Source organism: Kogia breviceps, chromosome 11 (assembly GCF_026419965.1).
Source record: "Kogia breviceps isolate mKogBre1 chromosome 11, mKogBre1 haplotype 1, whole genome shotgun sequence".
NCBI classification, from domain to species: Eukaryota; Metazoa; Chordata; class Mammalia; order Artiodactyla; family Physeteridae; genus Kogia; species Kogia breviceps.
Window position 1 is genome coordinate 53,689,601 of NC_081320.1, and position 25,785 is coordinate 53,715,385.

General features: G+C 37.6%; 1 long non-coding RNA gene across 1 annotated transcript in view; it reads left to right on the top strand.

Moving 5' to 3' along the window:
- Nucleotides 1-25,785, top strand: part of LOC136792086 (uncharacterized) — a 332,264-nt gene that overhangs the window by 199,688 nt on the left and 106,791 nt on the right. The gene's annotated exons all lie outside the window — the stretch shown is intronic.

Below are 25,785 nucleotides of genomic sequence, written 5' to 3' on the forward strand. Positions count from 1 at the left end.
CTCCTAGTTCTGCTAGTAGATATCAGCTGGGCTAGCTTATTGCATTTAAGGGATTTCAACAGACCTTTGACAAACTTTGTAATTAAATTGACTTACTTGCTCCCAGCTTTCTTTTGTTACTAAGTGAACACTAATGCTACTGAGTTGTCATGGGTGTACCAGCATAGAAAATGATCCTGGATGCTTAGCTATGGTAATTTTACACTTTAGTCAGTCAGCGGGCATTACTTTAGGGAATCTAATTCTTTCTGCCATCAGCTTTTAGGTGGAGTCCAGTTCATCGTGGGCCCGTGGTGATTACAAATCCAAACAAACTCTTAGTTATCTGAGTAGGGATTACTCATGTGGTTTTTGTCCTTGAGGCTAATATCTTTTCTCAGATTGGCATCATCTGTTCTTGGTCCCTGGTATAGAGGGACTGCTAGAGAATTCAGATGTTATCCTAAAGTAATCTGACCTTGTCCCCAGATCACTATCCCCATAATATTCACTGTTTCAAAGAAATAATAGAAGGCTTGTTTGTTTGCTGATACGCTTGTCAATGTACCTCTGCTGTGCATCACCTATATTACTTATGTGAGGAGAGTATTTCCCCAAAAGCCAAGACCACTTTCCACCCTGGGTTCTGACACTCACTGATGACGGCTTTGAGCAAGTCATTTGATCTTTCTGGATCTCAATTTCTTCATCTGTACAGTGGCAGAGTTGTTGTACTTCTAAGAACCTTTCCAGCTCTGAAACTTCCCTTATTACACTCCGGAAACCTCATAAATCTTCCTTTCCACATTTTCTATAACACGCCTTTAAAACTTTGCCTGGTTAGCATATCATGTAATAGCTCATAAGAGGGGTTGAGGAATCAGTTGTATGGTTTACACACCTAGCATGTGCTAAGAGCACTGTGGGGTGTTCTGTACTCTCCTGCCAGATTGATACTGAGCTGAATCAGGGAAATTGCCCAGTAAGCCTCCGTCTTTCTTCTCTCCATATAGTCAGCCTTGAATGTTGATTACATTCAGATCACAGTAAAAATTTTCATCCATTTGAAGAAATATATGTTTTCCATTCTAGGACTTGATTTTTTTTCCCACTTGAACTCATTTGCCTTTTCCCAACAGACACTATATTTAGTCAGATTGTGGAAACTAATTTTTGGTGTCACTGCACATTTGCTCAAGGTATTTATTTATTTTTAAAGTATAATAAGCTAATATTTGCCAGCAAAGGATCCTGTTTGAGGTTCACTGATGCAACTGGAGATGCTGGCAAGGGAATTCTAGTTCTGTTACCCAGCTTCCTGATGACGGCTCAGTATTCTAAATTGCACAGATTATCTCTCTGCTCTGAAATCTTAATACAAATAACTTTTCAATAATTAGTAAGGTTTTATCGCATGCATAAAGACATTGTAAAGTTATGAAAAACACTAATGTTGTTTTAATTGCCTTTAAGTTCCCTATGGGAGTTATATTTTCATAAGGATACCCCTTATAATACTCACAGTTGGGAGGACACATCTGAGTACAGAGAGGAGTACCTTTTAATTTGCTTAACTCTTTCAAGCCCTTCCTTTATTTTGTATCCCAAATACTGTTTGACTTTTATGTATAAAAATTCTTATTTGAGGACTGCATTCAATTTTTAGAAGATGGTAAATGGGAGATTCAAGTGCATACATAGGGGAGTAGCTAGGAATAGCTAGGCAAGAGAAAGGGAAAGGCCAGCAGTGAGATATTATCTTTGATCAACAAACCTAGGTATTAGGCATGTGGCATGCATGCTTCCAGAATGCAAGCGCGATTTATACTTTAATAAGAAACGTGCAATTAAAATTTAATTCTCAAGATCATTTTCTTTAAAAGCAACAGAGATTTGTTAGAATTATTGGCCCCCTGCCTGGCCACTTTGGATACAGTGCATTGGGAATGCATAGTTGAATTGTCAAGCAAGCCGTGGGCATCTCTTTAGGTCTGATATGGAAGGGACTCAACAACTTCCAGTTGGACCTTACATACAAAACTCCTACCACCAACCAGGGAAGACCAATCAAGAATCATTGCTGGGCTTCCCTGGTGGCGCAGTGGTTGAGAGTCCGCCTGCCGATGCAGGGGACACGGGTTCGTGTCCCGGTCCGGGAGGATCCCACATGCCGCGGAGCGGCTGGGCCCGTGAGCCATGGCCATTGAGCCTGGGTGTCCAGAGCCTGTGCTCTGCAACGGGAGAGGCCACAACAGTGAGAGGCCTGCATATCACACACACAAAAAAATCATTGCTGCAGAAGTTTGTCATGCTCCTGCCATGCTGGAGTCCCCATCATCTTTCCCTTTTCCAGAGAATCTGCACTGTCCACTCCTAAAATTCATCCTCGAGTCCCCACTTCTCACTTCACCTCACTGTTGGTAAGTCAGCAAGAGTAAGAAATGAACAAAGGAAAGCTCTCCTCATCCTTGACTCTATTTTTCTGAATTCCAAATGGTATTCTTCAGTGCAGTATTCTTGCTTTTAGAATATAAAACCATATAACCATTGTTAAATGGTTATAAGAGACTGACCTTGACTAAGAAACATTCCCTTTGGTCTATATCAAAGTCTAGTGCAAAGCTCCTCATTCATTCAGATCCAACTTGTTATAGATACTATGACCAATGGCTTAGACCTTCAACTGCCCAACAGGTGGGATGGTGGGTGGAGGGGAATATTAAATCCTTCTGATGAATATTTTGCCAGAGAAGGAGGAGGCGTGTGTGCCAATATAATTTCTAACTCTTAACATGGTCTCTAATAAAAACCATGTGATATTATTTTATAATATCATAAGACATCTACATTATTGTAGGATTCAGAAACTTCAACTTCAGATTATATGGGTAATTTCTCTGAAAGAATAAAGAATGGATTTGAAGTTCCAAGCCACTGAGTTATAAAGAACTTATTGAACACCATCTATTTAAAAATACATTTGGGGACAAAATAAGCAGGGATTAAACCAAAAATGTTAATTATATTTAAAATATTCAGTTGATATATATTATTAGCTTTAAAAAATACTGAATATTTGAATAAAGTTTTTAAATCATGCACATACACACCTCTATGTCATGTTATTTGAACTTTCAAACTGGAGCAGGGTCTTCCCTAAGAGATATTCAGCCACCTAATAAACAAGAGAAGATTAATTTAAGCTAGACAGGGTTATGTATGTGTAAGCGTGCCAGATTGGGAAAAAGGAAACTCCAATTCTAGTTCTGACTACATTACCATCTGGTTCTGAGATCTTGAGAAAGGCCCTTGGCCATTCTGGGTTCTTGGTAACTTCCCTAGGGACACAAGACTGAGCCCATGACCTTCAAGGTCCCTATTGAATATAATATTCTATGGGTCTAAGACTGATCTGATGGTACACAGCTATATAGCAATGCAATTGATATGAGAGCAAAATTTAGTGCTCTTTCGCTAGACCTAAGTTTCTGCATGGACATAGCTTAAGGATTCCTGGAACTATTTGGGGAAGGATGAGGAAGATGGCAAGGAGGAAAAGGGATGGTAATTGTTAGAAGAATAATATAGCTGGAGCAGTGGGATTGTGAACTAAGAATTCTTCACCCAAGCCACAGATAGCAGGAAAAGAGACTTAGAAGCTGATAAAGTTTCAAACATGGGCACCAAATATACTCTCCTTTCCATGAGAAATGCACAAAGTGTTTGGTTAAAGGGGAAGGAGAATGAACACCATACTGAACATCTTCAAACTTAGCCCTAGAACTTATGGAATGCTGACTGTGGTCAGATCACAACCCTTTTGAGGTGAGATCAGCTGAATGGTCCACAATGGTCTGTGGAAAACCTTGGGTATAACCTGAAAAGAAAGCAAGTGTTCATTGATCCAGATTTTATGGACTTGGACAAAAAATAAAATCAAGAATTACTTTGAGTTCAAGTGTGCCTTATGAACCATTATTGTATGAGAAATGGAAATAGCAAAAGCAAAAGTAAAGTGGAGATGGGCTCTATATTATATGTGGATATTCTGCTCTATGCAAGGGGGTTCTCCAGGATTATTTAAAATACAAACTCCTTAGTCTTTCATGTATATGAATATAGATATAGTTAATTACTTATCAGAACTGGAAGTTGTAGGAAGATAAGATAGGCAAGTTGACCCGTATATATGCTGTCTACAACGCCCGTACAAAAACAAGACCCATATATATGCTGTCTACAAGAGACCCACTTCAGACCTAGGGACACATACAGACTGAAAGTGAGGGGATGGAAAAAGATATTCCATGTAAATGGAAATCAAAGGAAAGCTGGAGTAGCAATTCTCATATCAGACAAAATAGACTTTATAATAAAGACTATTACAAGAGACAAAGAAGGACAGTACATAACGATCAAGGGATCAATCCAAGAAGAAGATACACCAGTTGTAAATATTCATGCACCCAGCAGAGGAGCACCTCAATTCATAAGGCAAATGCTAACAGCCATAAAAGGGGATATCAACAGTAACACAATCATAGTAGGGGACTTCAGTACCACACTCTCACCAATGGACAGATTATCCAAAATGAAAATAAATAAGGAAACACAAGCTTTAAATGACACATTAAACAATATGGACTTAACTGATATTTATAGGACATTCCATCCAAAAATGACAGAATACACTTTCTTCCTAGTGCTCTTGGAAAATTCTCCAGGATAGATCATACCTTGGGTCACAAATCAAGCCTTGGTAAATTTAAGAAAGTTGAAATCTTATCATGTATCTTTTCAGACCACAATGCTATAAGACTAAATATCAAATTACAGGAAAAAAAACTGTAAAAAATACAAACACATGGAGGGTAAACAATACACTACTAAATAACGAAGAGATCACTGAAGAAATCAAAGAGGAAATCAAAAAAAACCTAGAAACAAATGACAACGAAAACTTGATGACCCAAAACCTATGGGATGCAGCAAAAGCAGTTCTAAGAGGGAAGTTTATAGCAATACAATCCTACCTCAAGAAACAAGAAACATCTCAAATGAACAACCTAAACTTACACCGAAAGCAATTAGAGAAAGAAGAACAAAGGAACCCCAAAGTTAGCAGAAGGAAAGAAATCATAAAGAGCAGAGCCGAAATAAATGAAAAATAAATGAAGGGAACAATAGCAAAGATCAATAAAACTAAATGCTGGTTCTTTTTTTTAAAGTTAATTTAATTTTATTTTACTATCTTTTGTATTTAGTTTTATTTACCATAACACTAGAGTTTAAATTATATCAATTTGACTCATTTGGCTTAATTTCACACTGAAGAGACAATGTAAATTTGGAAATCACACTTACACGTAGGATAGAGTTTAAATGTCTTGCTTATTTTTTTAAAAAACATTTAAATTTTATTTAATTTATTTTTTTATACAGCAGGTTCTTATTAGTTATGCATTTAATGCATATTAGTGTATATATTTCATTCCCAATCTCTCAATTCATCACCCACCACCACCACCACCACTTTCCCCTTTTGGTGTCCATATGTTTTTTTTTTTTCTACATCTGTGTCTCTATATCTGCCATGCAAACCGGTTCATCTGCACCAATTTTCTAGATTCCACATATATGCGTTAATATACGATATTTGTTTTTCTCTTTCTGACGTACTTCAGTTTGTATGACAGTCTCTAGATCCATCATGTCTCTACACATGACCCAGTTTTATTCCTTTTAATGGATGAGTAATATTCCATTGTATATATGAACCACATCTTCTTTATCCATTCATATGTCAGTGGGCATTTAGGTTGCTTCCATCACCTGGCTATTGTAAATAGTGCTGCAATGAACATTGGGGTGCATGTGTCTTTTTGAATTATGGTTTTCTCTGGGTATATGCCCAGTCGTGGGATTGCTGGGTCAAATGGTAATTCTATTTTTAGTTTTTAAAGGAACCTCCATACTGTTCTCCATAGTGGTAAAAGCTGGTTCTTTGAGAAGATAAACAAAATAGATAAACCATGAGCCAGACTCATCAAGCAAAAAGGGAAGTGACTCAAATCAACAGAATTAGAATTGAAAAGGGGGAAGTAACAAGTGACACAGCAGAAATACAAAGGATCATGAGAGATTACTACAGGCAACTATATGCCAATAAAATGGACAACTGGGAAGAAATGGACAAATTCTTAGAAAAGCACAATCTTCCGTGACTGAACCAGGAAGAAATAGAAAATATGAGCAGACCAATCAAAGGACTGAAATTGAAACGCAAATTCTATCAAACATTCAGAGAAGAGCTAACACCTATCTTTCTCAAACTCTTCCAGAATATAGCAGAGAGAGGAACACTCCCAAACTCATTCTATGAGGTCACCAACACCCTGATACCAAAACCAGACAAAGATGTCACAAAGAAAGAGAAAACTACAGGCCAGTATCACTGATGAACGTAGACGCAAAAATCCTCAACAAAATACTAGCAAACAGACTCCAACAGCACATTAAAAGGATCATACACCATGATCAAGTGGGGTTTATCCCAGGAATGCAAGGATTCTTCAATATACACCAATCAATCAGTCTGATACACCATATTAACAAATTGAAGGAGAAAAATCATATGATAATGTCAATAGGTGCAGAAACAGCTTTTTACAAAATTCAACACCCATTTATGATAAACACTCTCAAGAAAGTAGGCATAGAGGGAACTTACCTCAACATAATAAAGGCCATATATGACAAACGAACAGCCAACATCTTTCTAAGTGGTGAAAAAATGAAACCATTTCCGTTAAGATCAGGAAGAAGACATGGTTGTACACTCTCACCATTCTTATTCAACATAGTTTTGGAAGTTTTAGCCACAGCAATCAGAGAAGAAAAAGAAATAAAAGGAACACAAATTGGAAAACAGAAGTAAAGCTGTCATTGTTTGCAGATGACATGATACTATACATAGAGAATCCTAAAGATGCTACCAAAAACAATTCTAGAACTAATAAATGAATTTGGTAAAATAGCAGGATACAGAATTAATGCACAGAATTCTCTTGCATTCCTTTACACTAATTATGAAAAATCTGAAAGAGAACTTAAGGAAACATTCCCATTTACCATTTCAACAAAAAGAATAAAATATCTAGGAATAAACCTCCCTAAAGAGACAATATCCCTCTATGCAGAAAACTATAAGACACTGATGAAAGTAATTAAATATGATACAAACAGATGGAGAGATATACCATGTACTTAGAGTGGAAGAATCAACATTGTGTAAATTATTCCACTACCCAAAGCAATCTACAGATTCAATGCAATCCCTATCAAACTACCAATGGCATTTTTCACAGAACTAGAAAAAAAAAATTTCACAATTTATATGGAAACACAGAAGACCCCAAATAGCCAAAGCAATCACAAGAAAGAAAAAGAGAGCTGGAGGAATCAGGCTCCCTGACTTCAGACTATACTACAAAGCTACAGTAATCAAGGCAATATGGTATTGGAGCAAAAACAGAAATATAGATCAATGGAACAGGATAGAAAGCCCAGAGATGACCCACGCACATATGGTCACCTTATTTTTGACAAAGGAGGCAAGAATATACAATGGAGAAAAGACAGCCTCTTCAATAAGTGGTGCTGCGAAAACTGGACAGCTACATGTAAAAGAATGAAATTAGAACACTCCCTAACACATACACAAGAATAAACTCAAAATGGATTAAAGACCTATATGTAAGGCTAGACACTATAAAACTCTTGGAGGAAAACATAGGCAGAGCACTCTATGACATAAATCACAGCAAGATCTTTTTTGACCCACCACCTAGAGAGATAGAAATAAAAACAAAAATAAACAAATGGGACCTAATGAAACTTAAAAGCTTTTGCACAGCAAAGGAGACCATAAACAAGACAGCAAGACAAACCTCAGAATGGGGGAAACTATTTGCAAACACAGCAACTAACAAAGGATTAATCTCTAAAATCTAAAAGCAGCTCATGCAGCTCAATATCAAAAAAACCAAACAACCCAATCCAAAAATGGGCAGAAGACCTAAATAGACATTTCTCCAAAGAAGATATATAGATTGCCAACAAACACATGAAAGGATGCTCAACATCACTGATCATTAGAGAAATGCAAATCAAAACTACAGTGAGGTATCACCTCACACCGGTCAGAATGGCCATCTTCAAAAAATCTACAAACAAATGCTGGAGAGGGGGTGGAGGTAAGGGAACCCTGTTACATTGTTGGTGGGAACGTAAAGTAATACAGCCACTGTGGAGAACAGTATGGAGGTTCCTTTAAAAACTAAAAATAGAGCTACCATACGATCCCGCAATCCCACTACTGGGCATATACCCTGAAAATACCATAATTCAAAAGGAATCATGTACCACAATATTCATTGCAGCTCTATTTACAATAGCCAGGACATGGAAGCAACCTAAGTGTCCACTGACAGTTGAATGGGTAAAGAAGATGTGGCACATATATACAATGGAATATTACAAAAAGAAACAAAATTGAGTTATTTGTAGTGAGGTGGATGGACCTAGAGTCTGTCATACAGAGTGAAGTAAGTTAGAAAGAGAAAAACAAATACCATATGCTCACACATATATATGGAATCTAAAAAAAAAAATAAATAAAATGTTTTTGAAGAACCTAGGGGCAGGATAGGAATAAAGACACTGATGTAGAGAATGGACTTGAGGTCACAGGGAGGGGGAAGGGTAAGCTAGGACGAAGTGAGAGAGTGGCATAGACATATATACACTACCAAATATAAAATAGCTAGCTAGTGGGAAGCAGCTGTATAGCACCAGGGGATCAGCTCCGAGCTTTGTGACCACCTAGAAGGCTGAGAGGGAGACGCAAGAGGGAGGGTATTTGGGGACATATGTATACGTATAGCTGATTCACTTTGTTATACAGCAGAAACTAACACAACATTGTAAAGCCATTATACTCCATTAAAGATGTTTAAAAATAAAAAGTACTTTTCCTGAAATAAATAAGTAAATAACAATTAAGAAAAAAAAAAGCTCCAGGTAATGCCCTGGTTTTCTCTTCTGCTACTTAATTTTTAGAATTGATAGATGAATGGTCAATTTTTTGGAGCAGAATTATGAAACGGTAGTTTCCTTTTGAAATCATGCTAAATTATGTTTTCTACTTAGAGGTACAGCAGTGTGATCAGACAAAATTGTCAATCTAATGGCACCATGGAGGCATATTCAATGAGTACTTTTCTGTATCTTATTTTCATCCTCTTTAAATGGGAGTAGTGGTAGTACTGAACTCACAGCTATATTGTGAGGATTATATAAGGTAATACATGTCAATCTTGCCACACGTAGTTATGGCTTCTACTTTTCCAATCTTGCTCTTCAATGTTAATATTATTATTACCTGTTTAAAAATGTACACACTATTCAAAAATATTTCCTCTACCTCAAAAACACATATTACAGTTTGTAATCGTACACTCATTTATGTGGTTAATTGAATAAAGTCATCTCTCCCATTGGGCTGTATGCTCCCTGGCTCTGTTTCCTTCCATTTGTTCACCTCTGCACCCCAACATCTTCCATGGTACCAGCACATAGGATTAGAAACATATTAGATAGACACTATTTGGCCATTTTTTTGAACTGCCAAAATGACATTTTCAAGTGGCTCAACCCAAGTCATCAGTACATGACTTTTCCTTTTGAAATTTTGCTAAAATCTGCTTTTTATTTTAAATTCTAGCAAAACCCATTTTCCAATAGATAGAGAACTGCAAAGCAACAACTAAAGGCTATATATCCAACTGAGTTAGGCACACACACACACACACACACACACACACACACACACACATACACACACACACTTACCAACAACCAAACAACAACTCCTTTCTTCTCTTGCCGCACCCCCATATCTGTACCCACCATCGTCCATCTGCTTCAAGAGTAGAAGCAGAAAAGGAAATAGGTCTGTGGAATATTCTGGGGTTAGAGGTGTCTTGCTATACCTGGCTGTAGAGGGTCATCATTGGAGAAAGCTGAACTTTTTTGTGAGCTTTGTTATTTTGTCCGTATCTCTTTGTTACTGTTATAGGGGTCAGTAGTGTGAGAAAGCCAGGGAGCCTGGAGATTGTTATGCACCAAATTCTGTTTAATATATATTTCATAGGGGCATATGTCTTGCATCTACAAAAAGTCAAATGCTATTACAGTCATTTTAACATCGACATTTCCTTTTTGTGGACTGTATTCGTTCTGTTTCCATCTTCACAAATACTTCCTAACTCTGCATATCATTTCTCTCTCAACCACCACTTGCTTCTCTCTCCACTCTTCTCCCCTCCATTGGAAGAGAGAGTCTTTGGTCTGTAGAACGTATCCTAAACTTTAATCTATCAACAGTTCACAACCATAAGGATTTTTTTCTCACCCTTCATCTATACCATAGGATCAACTCATTGCCCTCTTGACCTCTTCTGGGAGTAGAATTAGTACTACACACACATTCCCTCACATTCCTTATGATGCTTTATCTTGGGGGTTGGATCAGTGGTATATTTCCAGTCTTCTTTGTTGTATCTGATTCAATGTCAGTGCAGTTTGAACCATGGGTGTGTCCCCACCTGCGACTATTTGTCAGGATCTGTTTGGAACTAAGAATCCAGGAAGAAAGGCTTTAAATGAGCAAAATGAATGAGGGAGGAAAGAAGCCAGTACATAAGCAACAGAGATTTTGCTGCAATTAAATGGGGGAGTATGATCAGATGGAAGCTGGTTAATACTTTCAATATTTATCAACGACGATTTGTGATGGGATAGTCATCACAAATAGTCATGGATAAGTATCTTCAGCCTAGAATCCTGGCAGACCTCTCCAGACAAGAAATATTCAATATGTTTACCAGATTAATAAAATATATTCCATGAAAACCACTGCAGGTCTTATGCAGTGATTTAACACTGGCAGAAAACCAAACAAGACAATAATTTGACTGATAAAAGGTATGGATCTACATTTGCCCTGTCCTGAGTTGTAATTGCTTTATTCATTTGAATGTTCTCAGAACTATATAATTTTAGGATTGGAACTTGGAGAGGGTCATTTTCTAAAACTAACCTGTGAAACTACTCAAAGTGAGCTCCAGTCCCACATTATTAGAAGATGATGTAAATTTTGGGAGACAGGAAGGCATGGGGAATAGCTTATTTAGTAAACACTTCATTCATTTTGGCCTCCTAGCATCTGAGGCCATTTCCTTGTTTTAGAGAATACCCATCTTATTTAACATAGCCTGCCTCCTAATATGCAGTCTCAGAATTCCAGATATTTGCTTTCTTAAGCATCCTTGCAACTAAGTGGAGGGTCTCTACCTTAGGCGTATGACCTGGGCACTACAGCCCAGACATGCTGACTCCAGACCTTGATTTTGAAGCTAGTAACATATGAATGGAAAAACAGCGATCCTCTTGTGGCTGCCAGTGGTCAGTGGCTACATGTGCTTTCCAAAAGCAGCAGTAGCTTTAACAGTAGACTCTCATGTCTAGCTTGGTTGATGCTGATTGTATGAACTGGAGTCAATGCAGTCCAGTGGCTGCAGCCATGGTATCTTCACGGAGCCACTCCCACTGTGTGATTTGAAGAATTATTTCTAACTGCATTGGCTGCAAACCTGGTTTCCCCAAACCTTTTGGAGATTATATGAGCTATGATATAACCTCTGGTTAATAAATCAACCAGAATTGACTTCTGTTGCTTATAACTAACACCTTAACTAATACAAAGCCAAAGATAGACCCAGAGGAGATTTGGCTATTGTATTAGTTTTTAATTGCTGTTTAACAAATTAACAAAAACTTAGTGGCTTAAAACAACAAACATTTATCATCTCACACTTTCCATGGGTCAGCCATCAAGGCATGGTATATCTGTGTCCTCTGCTCAGGATCTCAAAAAGATGTAATCAAGATGTTGGCTGAGTTTCATTCTCATCAGAGACTCGATTGAAGAAGGATTTGTTTCCAAGCTCCCTCAGCTTGTTAGCGGAATTCATTTTTTTGCAGCTGTAGAATTTGTGGTGGCTTGTTTCATGAAGTCTAGTAGGATGGAGTTGCAAACCTTTAGACATTCTTTGAAATAGCTCACCTGATTTGGCCAGGACTGCCCAAGATAATCTCCCTTTTGATTTAACAAAGTCTATCTATTCATTGCTTAAATGACATCAGTAAAATCCTTCCACCTTTGCCATTAAGGTAATTTAATCAGAAGAGTAACATCCCATCACCTTTGCCATATTCTAGTGGTTAGAATCAAGTGGCATGTCCTGCCCGCTCTCAAGAACAGGGGATTATACAAGAGTGTGGGTCATTAGGGGTCATCTTAGAATTCTGCCTTCCACAGTTGTGTTCACACACGTGCATCTTTATGCAACTGAACTTACCAATTCAAATTGAGCTTTATTTGGGGGGGGGCATGATTCTTTTTTTAAGTATTATTATTTTTATTGGGGTATAGGTGTTTTACAATGTTGTGTTAGTTTCTACGGTGCAGCAAAGTGGAGTTCCCTGTGCTATACAGCAGGTTCTTATTAGTTATCCATTTTATACATATTAGTATATATATGTCAATCCCAATCTCCCAATTCATCCCACCACCACCACTCCGCCCCCCACTTTCCCCACTTGGTGTCCATACATCTGTTCTCTACATAATGGTTCCTAGTAATAATCCTAGTGATATTAGGGCCCTCCATAAAATCCTACCTTGAAGCAAGGATTTCCTTTTGAGTTAATAAGTTGTACTGTGAATTAGATGATGATTTTGCTCCCAAGTTTATAAAAAGATGATACAATTTTGTTACATGGCTATAGACTGACTAAGCCTGTACTTTGTTGGGATTACCAGAGAGTAATTAAGGTTAATAAGTTCAGAGAATCTGTGGGTAATTAGTACATGGGGAACTTAGCCTGTGATTGCCTGGCTGTTCTCAATAAAAGGTCCTCCTCCAGCCAGTTAAATCCCCCCAAAAGGTGAAGCCCTCTTGGTTGAGCAGCCTGTCAGCATCTGTTCCATGCAGTTACTGTTCCATACACTGGGACCTGCTCGCAGAACTGCCATCCTGATTGGCTAGGGCTGAGGCAATGCTACTTAGAGAGGGACCTCATGGGCTGCTCAGATGTTAACTCCCCTTCCTTGCCCCCTGTGCCATCTTGGCACCTTGCCCATGAGACTTCAATGTAAGACCCGGAGTGTGCAGCTCTTGCTCTCTTCTGCACTGAGAACCTTCATTTTCTCCATGAGATGTAAAGGTGGTAGGAGTTGGCCATAAGCTTGCTTTTGTTTTTACTTCTTTCTGGTGAATTCATGTTAGCTAAGGGCCCACACAATTTAATTAAAATAACTTGCTCTTAGTTTTTATTTATTTTTGCTGTGTTGGGTCTTCGTTTCTGTGCGAGGGCTTTCTCTAGTTGTGGCAAGCGAGGGCCACTCTTCATCACGGTGCGCGGGCCTCTCACTCTCGCGGCCTCTCTTGTTGCGGAGCACAGGCTCCAGACGCGCAGGCTCAGTAGTTGTGGCTCACGGGCCTAGTTGCTCCGCAGCATGTGGGATCCTCCCAGAGCAGGGCTCGAACCCGTGTCCCCTGCATTAGCAGGCAGATTCTCAACCACTGCGCCACGAGGGAAGCCCTAAAATAACTTGCTCTTAGTTTTGCCTTCAGAAATAGAAGGTTATTTTTGTAAACAGGCTAAAAAATGGTGGGAGATAGGAGTCAAAGTTGTTTTCTGGAGTGTGATAGGAAGCACAAAATTAACTTAGACTGTCACAATCTTCTGGACTTTCAAGACTGTTACTTATTGCGTGTGTGATGTCTGGCATTCGTTTAAAAGGCAAATGTGTATCATTCTAATGTAATTCGTTCATTAAAATTTTAACTATGCTTAACTGGAGAAGGAATTCATTTTTATGTTTTGATGAGGCTTTCTCCCTCATATATTTTCACTTCTCTTCTCCACTGATTTTTCTTGTCATTAAATGCAACTTCAAGGCTCTCTTAATCTTAGAGCAGACAAGCAAATGAACAAACAAAGTGTCTATGGTCCGAAGTTCCCTGCTAGCTACTGCCCTGGCTTGCCTCTTATCTTCACAGTCACGTTCTTCAGAATCTACAGAACTTGGTCTCTTCTTTCTTACCTCTCATTTACTCTGCAGCCCACATTGATCAGACTCTGCCCTTGCTAGTTGGTTGAAATGGCCCTAACATTTGCCCCCGTGACTTCCTGATTACTTAATGAATGCGCTTCACCCTGTTGTCATCTTTTGGCATCCTTGGCCATTCGATTCATGCTTCTTGCCTCTAAAAGACAACACACTCCCCTGGTTTTCCTACTTTTAATGTCTTTTTCTCAGTGCCCTTTGTCTTTTATCCTCCTCTTCTTATACCTGCCACCAATGACTCCTTCCCCCCACTCCACCAGCCTCATATTGTTATTCTATAGAGTCAGGACTTCATACTTCTCTTGTCATGCTGCATGAACTTTGGGGGATTTTTCATATTTTGTATTTTATCAATCACATGTTTACTAGTGTCTCCCCCTTCCCCACCAAGAGATAATTGCTACTTAAATTTTGTATAATTGTTTTCTTGCTCTTTATAGTTTTCCTATCTTTGGATACATCTGTGTATTTTACAAAATACTACAGACTGGGTGGTGTAAACCACAGAAATGTATTTTCTCCCAGTTCTGGAAGCTGGAAGTCCAAGATCAAGGTGTCAGCAGGTTTGATTTCTCCCCAGGCTTCTTTCCTTGGCCTGCAAATGGCTGACTTTTTGCTGTGTCCTCACATGGTCTTTCCTCTCTGCACACATATCCCTGAAGTCCGTGTGTGTCCAATTTTCCTCTTCTCATAAGGACACCAGTCACGTTGGTGTAGGGCCCATCTTAATGACCTTTGAAATTATCACCTCCACAAAGGTCCTATATTCAAATACAGCCACATTTTGAGGTGCTAGGGATTTGGGTTTCAACATATAAATTTTGGCCTTTTTGAGATTTTTTTCCTCTACTCTGTTGTTATCAATCATCTTACCAATGACCTCTTTCCACATCACAAGATAACACCAACTTAAATTTTTATGTAAATATTTTCTTTTCTTTATAGTAGTCCCATATTTGTTAATCCTTAAATAATGTTTTTTTAGTTTTGAAATTTATACATATGGAATCATATTGTATATATGCTTTGGTGACTTGTTTCTTTCATCTACTGTTAGTTTTTAAAGATTCATACACAATGATGCTTGTAGCTACGTTTCATTCATTTTCACCATTATTTAGTACTTCACTGTATAAGTATACAACACTAAATTTATTCACTTTATGGCCTATAGATATTTATTTTCTAGTATTTTTGATTGTTATGAACAATACTGCTGTAAATAATTCTGGCACATATCTCTTAGTGCCCAAGTCTTTCTCTGTTGAAGAGTGGACACTTGAAGAATACAGACAAAATTAACTTTATCAGGTAGTGCCAAACTTTTCAAAATACATTGAGTACATTTAGTCTCCTTCTATCAGAGGATTGTTTTGTTCTATGCTATTACAACCTTGCCCATCTACAGTTTAATATATTTTGAATCAAGTCATAAACTGTTGTATAGGAAAAGAATGGTACCTGTAGACATTGATTTTGCCACTGAACCTAGGACTCATGGGGATCCTAAGGATTCCAATTCCTTACCTGACGATTTATGAAATGTGAAGTTAGGCCTATTATCAAGGTGATTTAATATAATATTTTCTTCTGAGATATCCATATTAGTGGGATTGGAATACAGTTGAAGTCCTAGCGACTATATTGAGCTAATTGCTTAAATTCTCCAAAACACTTTTCATGTGAGTAGTTTTTGATAATTTCATTTCAAACAAATTTTTTTTTAGGTTAAACTTAAAGACACATATATGTTGACCAAGCTATAAAGGATAGCTAACATTTTTGTTTATTGTTTCCTATTCTTTTCTCAAAGGTCTTTGGAATAGCTTACTAAAGTAAACCCAAACATTACTTTGGGAATAATTATCATAAGAATGTATATCAATTGGATAAGTAGACAGTTGTAAAACAAAACTTTTGGCCTAGGCCCTAATCCAGATAGGAAAGTGTCCAAATGACTTAAAAGTTCCAAGTAGCATAAAGTGATTCAGCAGAATATACTATCAGTGGTCTGATTTTTTTTTCAGAAACGTAAACCAAAATAGGCTACAATAATATTTTATTTTTCTAAAAATTTATTTTGTGTGTGTGTTAGTTTCTGCTTTATAAGAAAGTGAATCAGATATACATATACATATATCACCATATTTCCTCCATCTTGCATCTCCCTCCCACCCTCCCTATCCCACCCCTCAAGGTGGACACAAAGCACGGAGCTGATCTCCCTGTGCTATGCAGCTGCTTCCCACTAGCTATCTATTTTACATTTGGTAGTGTATATATGAACATGCCACACTCTCACTTCGTCCCAGCTTACCCTTCCCCATCCCCGTGTCCTCAAGTTCATTCTCTACATCTGCATCTTTATTCCTGTCCTGCCCCTAGTTTCTTCAGAACCATTTTTTTTTTTAGATTCCGTATATATGTGTTAGCATACACTGTTTGTTTTTCACTTTCTGACTTACTTTACTCTGTATGACAGACTCTAGGTCCATCCACTTCACTACAAATAACTCAATTTCCTTTCTATTTATAGCTGAGTAATATTCCATTGTGTACATGTGCAACATCTTCTTTATCCATTTGTCTATTGACAGACAACTTAGGTTGCTTCCATGTCCTGGCTATTGTAAATAGAACTGCAATGAACATTTTGGTACATGACTCTTTTTGAATTATGGTTTTCTCAGTGTATATGCCCAGTAGTGGGATTGCTGGGTTGTATGGTAGTTCTATTTGCAGTTTTTTAAGGAACCTCCATACTGTTCTCCACAGTGCCTATATCAATTTACATTCCCCAAAACAGTGCAAGAGGGTTCCCTTTTCTCCACACCCTCTCCTGCATTTACTGTCTGTAGATTTTTTGATGATGGCCATTCTGACAGGTGTGAGGTGATACCTCATTGTAGTTTTCATTTGCATTTCACTAATGATTAGTGATGTTGAACATTCTTTCATGTGTTTGTTGGCAGTCTGTATATCTTCTTTGGAGAAATGTCTACTTAGGACTTCTGCCCATTTTTGGATTGGGTTGTTTGTTTTTTTGATATTGAGCTGCATGAGCTGCTTGTAAATATTGGAGATTAATCCTTTGTCTGTTGCTTCATTTGCAAATATTTTCTCCCATTCTGAGGATTGTCTTTTCTTCTTGTTTATGTTTTCCTTTGCTATGCAAAAGCTTTTACGTTTCATTAGGTCCCATTTGTTTCTTTTTGTTTTTATTTCCGTTTCTCTAGGAGGGGGGTCAAAAAGGATCTTGATGTGATTTATGTCATAGAGTTTTTCTGCCTATGCTTTCTACTAAGAGCTTTATAGTGTCTGGCCATACATTTAGCACTTTAATCCATTTTGAGTTTATTTTTGTGTATGGTGTTAGGGAGTGTTCTAATTTCATTCTTTTATATGTAGCTCTCCAGTTTTTCCCAGCACCACTTATAGAAGAGGCTGTCTTTTCTCCATTGTATTTTCCAGCCTCCTTTATCAAATATAAGGTGACCATATGTGCGTGGGTTTATCTCTGGGCTTTCTACCCTGTTCCATTGATCTATATTTCTGTTTCTGTGCCAGTACCATACTGTCTAGATTACTGTAGCTTTGCAGTAGAGTCGGATGTCCGGGATCCTGATTCCTCCAGCTTAGTTTTTTTTTTTTCTTAAGATTGTTTTGGCTATTCGGGCTCTTTTGGGTTTCCATACAAATTGTGAAATTCTTTGCTCTAGTTCTGTGAAAAATGCCATTGGTAGTTTGATAGGGATTGCGTTGAATCTGTAGACTGCTTTGGGTGGTATGGTCATTTTCACAATGTTGATTCTTCCAATCCAAGAACATAGTATATCTCTCCATCTATTTGTATCATCTTTAATTTCTTTCATCAGTGTCTTATAGTTTTCTGCCTACAGGTCTTTTGTCTCCCTAGGCAGGTTTATTCCTAGATATTTTATTCTTTTTATTTTGAATTTTATTTTCTTTATTTTTTTAAACAGCAGATTCATATTAGTTACCCATTTTACACATATTAGTGTATACATGTCTGTCCCAATCTCCCAATTCATCACACCACAATTCCCACCCCCTTGCCACTTTCCCCCCTTGGTGCCCATACGTTTGTTCTCTGTACCTGTGTCTCAATTTCTGCCTTGCAAGCCACTTAATCTGTACCATTTTTCTAGGTTCCACATATATGCATTTATATAAAATATGTGTTTTTCTCTTTTTGACTTACTTCGCTCTGTATGACAGTCTCTAGATCCATCCATTTCTCTACAAATGACCCATATTCATTCCTCTTTATGGCTGAGTAATATTCCACTGTATATATGTACCACATCTTTTTTATCTATTCATCTGTCGATGGGCATTGAGGTTGCTTCCATGACCTGGCTATTGGAAATAGTGCTGCAATGAACATTGGGGTGCATGTGTCTTCTTGAATTATGGTTTTCTCTGGGTATATGCCCAGTAGTGGAATTGCTGGGTCATATGGTAATTCTATTTTTAGTTGTTTAAGGAACCTCCATACTGTTCTCCATAGTGGCTGTATCAATGTACATTCCCACCAACAGTGCAAGAGGGTTCCCTTTTCTTCACACCCTCTCCAGCATTTGTTGTTTGTAGATTTTCTGATGATGCCCATTCTAACTGGTGTGAGGTGATACCTCATTGTAGTTTTGATTTGAATTTCTCTAATAATTAGTGATATTGAGCAGCTTTTCATGTGCTTCTTGGCCATCTGTATGTCTTCTTTGGAGAAAAGTCTGTTTAGGTCTTCAGCCCATTTTTGCATTGGGTCGTTTGTTTTTTTAATATTGAGCTACATGGACTGTTTATATATTTTGGAGAGTAATCCTTTGTTGATTCGTTTGCAAATATTTTCTCCCATTTAGAGGGTTGTCTTTCTGTCTTGTTTATAGTTTCCTTTGCTTTGCAAAAGCTTTTAAGTTTCATTAGGTCCCATTTGCTTATTTTTACTTCCATTACTCTAGGAGGTGGATCAAAAAAGATCTTGTTGTGATTTATGTCAAAGGGTGTTCTTCCTATGTTTTCCTCTAAGAGATTTATAGTGTCTAGTCTTAAATTTAGGTCTCTAATCCATTTTGAGTTATTTTTGTTTACGGTGTTAGGGAGTGTTCTAATTTCATTCTTTTACATGTAGCTGTGCAGATTTCCCAGCACCACTTATTGAAGAGACTGTCTTTTCTCCATTGTATATACTTGCCTCCTTTGTCATAGATTAGTTGACCATAGGTGGATGGGTTTATCTCTGGGCTTTCTATCCTGTTCCATTGATCTATATTTCTGTCTTTGTGCCAGTACCATATTGTCTTGATTACTGTAGCTTTGTAGTATAGTCTGAAGTCAGGGAGTATGATTCCTCCAGCTCCGTTTCTTTCCCTCAAGACTGCTTTGGCTATTCAGGGTCTTTTGTGTCTCCATACAAATTTTAAGATTTTTTCTTCTAGTTCTGTAAAAATTGCCATTGGTAATTTGATAGGGATTGCATTGAATCTGTAGATTGCTTTCGGTGGTATAGTCATTTTCACAATATTGATTCTTCCAATCCAAGAACATGGTATATCTCTCCATCTGTATCATCTTTAAAATCTTTCATCAGTGTCTTATAGTTTTCTGCATATAGGTCTTTTGTCTCCCTAGGTAGGTTTATTCCTAGATATTTTATTCTTTTTGTTGCAGTGGTAAATGGGAGTGTTTCCTTAATTTCTCTTTCAGACTTTCCATCATTAGTGTATAGGGATGCAAGAGATTTCTGTCCATTAATTCTGTATCCTGCAAATTTACCAATTCATTGATTACCTCTGGTAGTTTTCTGGTTGCATCTTTAGGGTTATCTGTGTATACTGTCATGTCATCTGCAAACAGTGACAGTTTTACTTCTTCTTTTCCAATTTGTATTCCTTTTATTTCTTTTTCTTCTCTGATTGCCATGGCTAGGGCTTCCAAAACTATGTTGAATAATAGTGGCAAGAGTGGGCACCCTGGTTTTGTTCCTGATTTTAGAGGAAACGCTTTCAGTTTTTCATCATTGAGAATAATGTTTGCTGTGGGTTTGTCATATACGGCCTTTATAATGTTGAGATAGGTTCCCTCTCTGCCCACTTTCTAGAGAATGTTTACCATAAATGAGTGTTGAATTTTGTTGAAAGCTTTTTCTCCAACTCTTGAGATGACTGTATGGTTTTTATCCTTCAATTTGTTAATATGGTATATCACATTGGTTGATTTGCATTTATTGAAGAATCCTTGCATCCTGGGATAAAACCCACTTGATCATGGTGTCTGATCCTTTTAATGTGTTGTTGGATTCTGTTGCTAGTGTTTTGTTGAGGATTTTTGCATCCATATTCATGAGTGATATTGGTCTGTAATTTTCTTTTTTTGTAGTATCTTTGTCGGGTTTTGGTATCAGGGTGATGGTGGCCTTGTAGAATGAGTTTGGGAGTGTTCCTTCCTCTGCAATTTTTTGGAAGAGTTTGAGAAGGATGGGTGTTGGCTCTTCTCTAAATGTTTGATAGAATTGACCTGTGAAGCCATCTGGTCCTGGACTTTTGTTTGTTGGATAATTTTAATCACAGTTTCAATTTCATTACTTGTAATTGGTCTGTTCATATTTTCTGTTTCTTCCTGGTTCAGTCTTGGAAGGTTATACCTTTCTAAGAATTTGTCCATTTTTTCCAGGTTGTCCATTTTATTGGCATAGAGTTGCTTGTAGTCATCTCTTAGGATGCTTTGTATTTCTGCAGTGTCTATTGTAACTTCTCCTTTTTTCATTTCTAATTTTATTGATTTGAGTCCTCTCCCTCTTTTCCTTGATGAGTCTGGCTAATGGTTTATCAATTTTGTTTACCTTCTCAAAGAACCAGCTTTTAGTTTTATAGATGTTTTCTATTGTTTTCTTTGTTTCTACTTCATTTATTTCTGCTCTGATCTTTGTGATTTTTCCTTCTGCTAACTTTGGGTTTTGTTTGTTCTTCTTTCTCTAGTTCCTTTAGGTGTAAGGTTAGATTTTTTTTTTTTTTTTTTTTTTTTTTTTTGAGATTCTTCTTGTTTCTTGAGGTAGGCTTGTATCGCTATAAACTTCCCTCATAGAACTGCTTTTGCTGCCTCTCATAGGTTTTGGATCATTGTGTTTTCATTGTCATTTGTCTCTAGGAATTTTTTGATTTCCTCTTTGATTTTTTCCAGTGATCTCTTCGTTATTTTGTAGCATATTGTTTAGCTTCCATGTGTTTGTGTTTTTTACATTTTTTTCCCTTAATTGATTTGTAATGTCATAGTGTTGTGGTCAAAAGAGATGCTTAATATGATTTCCATTTTCATATTTACTGAGGCTTGATTTGTGACCCAATATGTGATCAATCCTGGAGAATTTTCCATGCTCACTTGAGAAGAAAGTGTAATCTGCTATTTTTGGATGGAATGTCCTATAAATATCAGTTAAGTCTATCTGGTCTTTTGTGTCCTTTATAGCTTTTGTTTGCTTATTAATTTTCTGTGTGGACAATCTGTCCATTGGTGTATGTGAGGTGTTAAAACCCCCCAATGTTATGTATCACTGTCGATTTCCTCTTCTATAGCTGTTAGGAATTGCCTTATGTATTGAGGTGCTCCTATGTTGGGGGCATATATATTTAGAATGGTTATATCTTCTTCTTGGATTGGTCCCTTGATCATTATGTAGTGTTCTTCCTTGTCTCTTGTAACATTCTTTATTTTAAAGTCTATTTTATTTGATATCAGTATGGCTACTCCAGCTTTCTTTTGATTTCCATTTGCAAAGAATATCTTTTTCCATCCCCTCACTTTCAGTCTGTATGTGTCCCTAGGTCTGAAGTGGGTCTCTTGTAGCCAGCATATATATAGGTCTTGTTTTTGTATCCATTCAGCAAGCCTGTGTCTTTTGGTTGGAGCATTTAATCCATTCACGCTTAAGGTAATTATCAATTTGTCTGTTCCTATTACCATTTTCTTAATTGTTTTGGGTTTGTTTTTGTAGGTCTTTTTCTTGTCTTGTGTTTCCCACTTAGAGAAGTTCCTTTAGCATTTGTTGTAGAGTCGGTTTGGTGGTGCTGAATGCTCTTAGCTTTTGCTTGTCTGTGAAGCTTTTGATTTCTCCATCAAATCTGAATGAGATCCTTGCCAGGTAGAGTAATCTTGGTTGTAGGTTCTTCCCTTTCATCACTTGAAATATGTCATGCCACTCCCATCTGGCTTGTACAGTTTCTGCTGTGAATTCAGCTGTTAACCTTATGGGAGTTCCCTTGTATGTTATTTGTCATTTTTCCCTTGCTGCTTTCAATAATTTTTCTTTGTCTTTAATTTTTGCTATTTTGAATACTATGTATCTCAGTGTGTTTCTCCTTGGGTTTATCCTGTATGGGACTTTCTATACTTCCTGGACTTGGGTGGCTGTTACCTTTCCCATGTTAGGCAAGTTTTCTACTATAATCTCTTCAGATATTTTCTGGGGTCCTTCCTCTTTCTCTTCTCCTTCAGGGACCCCTATAATGCTAATGTTATTGTGTTTAATGTTGTCCCAGAGGTCTCTTAGGCTGTCTTCATTTCTTTATTCTTTTTTCTTTACTCTGTTCTGCAGCAGTGAATTCCACCATTCTGTCTTCCAGGTCACTTATCCGTTCTTCTGCCTCAGTTATTCTGCTATTGATTCCTTCTAGTGTATTTTTCATTTCAGTTATTATATTGTTCACTCTGTTTGTTTGTTCATTAATTCTTCTAGGTCTTTGTTAAACATTTCTTACATCTTCTTGATCTTTGCCTCTATTCTTTTTCCAAGGTACTGGATTATCTTCACTATCATTATGCTGAATTCTTTTTCTGGAACGTTGCCTATCTCCACATCATTTAGTTATTTTTCTGGGGTTTTATCTTGTTCCTTCATCTGGTACATAGCCCTCTGCCTTTTCATCTTGTCCGTCTTTCTGTGAGTGTGGATTTTGTGCCACAGGCTGCAGGATTGTTGTTCTTCTTGCTTCTGCTGTCTGCCCTCTGATGGATGAGGCTATCTAAGAGGCTTGTTGCAAGTTTCCTGATGGGAGGGACTGGTGGTGGGTAGAGCTGGCTGTTGTTCTGGTGGGCAGAGCTCAGTAAAACTTTAAGCCACTTGTCTGCTGATGGTGGGGCTGGGTTCCCTCCCTGTTGGTTTTTTGGTCTGAGATGACCCAACACTGGAGCCTACCAAGGGTCTTTGGTGGGGCTAGTGGCGGACTCTGGGAGGGCTCACGCCACGGAGTACTTCCCAGAACATATTCTGCCAGTGTTCTTGTCCTCATGGTGAGACACAGCCTCCCCCTTCCTCTGCAGGAGACCCTCTAACACTAGCAGGTAGGTCTGGTTTAGTCTCCTATGGGGTCACCGCTCCTTCCACTGGCGCCCGATGCACACACTACTTTGTGTGTGGTGAAATCTCTGTTTCCTCCAGTCCTGTTGAAGTCCTGCAATGAAATCCCATAGCATTCAAAGTCTGATTCTCTAGGAATTCCTCCTCCTGTTGCCAGACACCCATGTTGGGAAGCCTGATGTGGGGATCAGAACCTTCACTCCAGTGGGTGGAACTCTGTGGTATAAGTGTTCTCCAGTTTGTGAGTGACCCACCCAGCAGTTATGGGATTTGATTTTATTGTGATTGCAACATTCCTACCGTCTCATTGTGGCTTCTCCTTTGTCTTTGGATGTGGGGTATCTTTTTTGGTGAGTTTCAGTGTCTTCCTGTCGATAATTGTTCGGCCGTTAGTTGTGATTCCCGTGCACTCACAGAGGGAGTGATAGCCAGTATTTTATTCTTTTTGTTGCAGTGGTAAGTGGGAGTGCTTCCTTAATTTCTCTTTCAGATTTTTCATCATTATTGTATAGGAATGCAAGAGATTTCTGTGCATTAATTATGTATCCTACTACTTTACCAAATTCATTGATTAGCTCTAGTCGTTTTCTGGTAGCATCTTTAAGATTCCCTATGTATAGTATCATTTCATCTGCAAACAGTGACAGCTTTACTTCTTCTTTTCTGATTTGGATTCCTTTTATTTCTTTTTCTTCTCTGATTGCTGTGGCTAAAACTATGTTGAATAATAGTGGTGAGAGTGGACAACTGTGTCTTGTTCCTGATCTTAGTGGAAATGGTTTCAGTTTTTCACCATTGAGAACCATGTTGGCTGTGGGTTTGGCCTTTATTACGTTGAGGTAACTTCCCTCTTTCCCTACCTTCTGGAGGGTTTTTATCATAAATGGGTGTTGAATTTTGTCAAAATCTTTTTCTGTACCTATTGACATTATCATATGGTTTTTCTCCTTCAGTTTGTTAATATGATGTATCATATTGGTTGATTTGCATATATTGAAGAATTCTTGCATTCCTGGGATAAACTCCACTTGATCATGGTGTATGATCCTTTTAATGTGCTGTTGGAGTCTGTTTGCTAGTATTTTGTTGAGGATTTTTGCATCTATGTTCATCAGTGATATTGGTCTGTAGTTTTTTTGTGTGACATCTTTGTCTGGTTTTAGTATCAGGGTAATGGTGGTCTTGTAGAATGAGTTTGGGAGTGTTCCTCCCTCTGCTATATTTTGGAAGAGTTTGAGAAGGTGTTAGCTCTTCTCTAAACGTTTGATAGAATTTGCCTGTGAAGCCGTCTGGTCCTGGACTTTTGTTTGTTGGAAGATTTTTAATCACAGTTTCAATTTCAGTGCTTATGATTGGTCTGTTCATATTTTCTATTTCTTCCTGGTTCAGTCTCAGATGGTTGTCCTTTTCTCAGAATTTGTCCATTTCTTCCAGGTTGTCCATTTTTTGATATATATTTGTTTGCAGTAATCTCTCATGAGCCTTTGTATTTCTGCTGGTAACTTCTCCTTTTTCATTTCTAATTCTATTGATTTGAGTTTTCTCCCTTTTTTCTTGATAGGTCTGGCTAATCATTTATCAATTTAGTTTATCTTCGTAAAGAACCAGCTTTTAATTTTTTTAAATGTTTGCTCTTGTTTCCTTCATTTCCTTTTCATTTATTTCTGAGCTGATCTTTATGATTTTATTTCTTTTGCTAACTTTGGTGTTTTTTTGTTCTTTCTCTAATTTCTTTCGTGTAAAGTTAGGTTTTTTATTTGAGATATTTCTTGTTTCTTGAGGTAGGATTGTATTGCTATAAATTTCCCTCTTAGAACTGCATTTGCTGCATCCCGTAGGTTTTGAGTTGTGTTTTCATTGTCATTTGTTTCTAGGTATTTTTGATTTCCTCTTTCATTTCTTCAGTGGTCTCTTGGTTATTTAGTAGTGTATGGTTTAGCCTCCATGTATTTGTATTTTTTTCAGATTTTTTCCTGTAATTGATATCTAGTCTCATAGCCTTGTGGTAGGAAAAAATGCTTGATACGATTTCAATTTTCTTAAGTTTACTAAGGCTTGATTTGTGACCCAAGATATGATCTATCCTGGAGAATGTTCCATGAGCACTTGAGAGGAAAGTGTATTCTGTTGTTTTTGGATGGAATGTCCTATAAATATCATTTAAGTCCATCTTGTT